Source organism: Montipora foliosa, chromosome 11 (assembly GCF_036669935.1).
Source record: "Montipora foliosa isolate CH-2021 chromosome 11, ASM3666993v2, whole genome shotgun sequence".
NCBI lineage: Eukaryota > Metazoa > Cnidaria > Anthozoa > Scleractinia > Acroporidae > Montipora > Montipora foliosa.
The window spans coordinates 42914125-42916624 of record NC_090879.1 but is presented as its reverse complement, the minus strand read 5'-3'; positions in this window follow the sequence as shown (position 1 = coordinate 42916624).

Below are 2500 nucleotides of genomic sequence, written 5' to 3'. Positions count from 1 at the left end.
AACATGGACTCGACAGAAAAACTAAACAGTAGTTCCGAGTTGTTTCCAACGAGAAAGTCAAAAGAGGTAAGCTTATTTTAGGCATGAAATATATTTATTTGTTTATGTCGTTTCCATGGAAGTTATCTTTGCCAAACCATGTTTGCTCGTGTTTCGGTCACACCGTTGAAGACCTAAAAGTTGTAAAATTTAAACTGATAACATTTTTCGTTTACTGTTTTTCGCCTAAGGGCAATTCTTCTAAAAACGGGGAGGGTTTTGACACAACAGAAGTTTTAACCTCTGACATGTGATACGAGAGCTATGGATTTTTCTGTGACCTGGTTCTCCACAGCAAGAGCAATGGTTTGTATGGTAGATGGTGATGCTCTTTCCTTTTCAGCTCTGTGTTGCTTTGCAGGACACACTAGGTTGTGGTATGATTAAATTTAATTCATCTCTAGATTTCTGTTGATTTCATTGGCCCAGTCATCTGACCTGAAGAAATCTTGTAGAAAGTGTTGATATCTGGCTGGCTGTCATTTTGACTGTCATTACTTTCAAGATGTGAGCAACTGTTTTTACTTGCATTGTTAAACAAAACCTCTTATTAAGGGAGTCAGTTAAGTTGTTTTCTATTTTTTTTTTATAAAGGGATCTTTACAAATAGGGCACAGATTTCCATGTGCATGAAAAAATGACCAAGAAATAATAATATTATTGTTTTACTTTGATCAGTTTCCTGTTGTTTCTTAAACATGTCATTTATTCTTATTCCAGTGCTTAAGTCTAAAACTCTTCCTGGTGTGTGTGTGCTGATCTGGTCAAACCATGCATGGCAAGCAACATTCCAGATTGTTTTCAGAGATTGTGATGAGGATTTCAGCATTGAATATTTTATTGGTTTTGTGATGAAAAAAGCCAGGGTTGTTATTTATCTCTCATTTTTTCCTGCATGAGATCCTGCATGATGACAACAGTATTACTGCAAATTAAACATCACAGATGTGAGCATGTCAGTGATTAATACAAGATGGTTTCCAAACAGCTCTTCAAAATTGTCTAGAAAAGGGACGAAAATTATCTACTTGCCACACCTTCTAAGTCAATTTTTGAACAAGCAAATATATTTTGGTTTTTTAATTCAAGTAAACTGTCTTACTTTCATTAATACAGCTGTATGTTATTCTAGTCTTTCTCTTGCTGAGCATGGGTTTGGATATTAACTTCTGAGAATGCTCCTACTTGTAATAGTCTTAATAATGAATATACAGTACTTACAACAATAAAATTAGAGAGATATTTGAGTTACTGTATATTGTGTTTTGTGGTAACACATACCATAGTAGTTGTTGTGGTTGTTGTTGTTGAAAAGGAATCAGATGGAGTCATTGTGGGTCCAGATAGAGCCATTGTGGGTCTATCATTGGGTAGTGAAACTGGATCAGTTGTGCACAATAAAATGTTACAGTATGAAGCAGGATGCCTCTTGTCTTGCTGGATGTATGATTACATTCCTCTCTCAGTATCTTGACACACAGTGCAAAATTTAGGCTGGATGTTTGCTGGTGCAATGCATGCAAAAGTGAAATTAGTATTTTAAAAACACATGCAGGTGAATGGTTTCATTATCATGATTCTCATGTCTCCCCACCCTCATCCTAGCAAGGCTCTACAAGGTGATCGACAAAGCTGGAGAAAAAAATTACAGTTACCAGTTAGCTGCAGGAAAAATACTGGAAAAATATTTTCAACGATGGACCACTACCAAACTCCAAGTAAAAGGGAAACATCAAGTAGCATTGGAGTCAAATTTATACTTAGTTTCAAAACTTTTTTGCGATCCTCTCTTAAAATTAAGACTTATTTTCCCTATTTTATTGCCTCGCTCCTCACTTTCAAATGATTCCAATGAAACAAACAGACGATTTCCTCATTCAACAGGAGCAACATAAGCCATCTTCCCAGAAGGAATTATCATTCTGCCCTTGCAAAGATGTTTACCTGGCGTTTTCCTTCTCAGTGCACAGTTTTCCCCCCAGAGGTTTACCAACGCAGAGACCATCGCGACTAATAACATTACGAACTTCGTCCTTTTGCTCTAGCGCTCGACTGCAAGGTAAAATTCTCCTGGTTTGAACTATAGTTTTTCGGTTTGAAAAGACACATGGAAGATTAGTCTTTCAGGAAGCTCTCTTCAAAATTTAAACCTTATCAAAGTAGTGTTGTCCTTATCATCGCAAAATGAAAACAAACACAGAGAATTTAAATTGCCGCCATTTTGCCGCGCTGTTGTTTCTATTGCAAATTTAATTGGTACCAGTCCCTCGCGCGTGGAAACGATTCGCACGTGGGTCAAGCCTGCGCACTCATTTTGCCGCGGTGTTCGCTCTGTCACTGTTGTGAATAGTCCAGAGACATTTGGAGTAAATTATCCACTAGGCTCTACTCGTAAGCTGAATGCCGGCTCAATAATTATTTTCTCAGCAAAACAGTTATGGAATTCTATGATTTGTAGCCT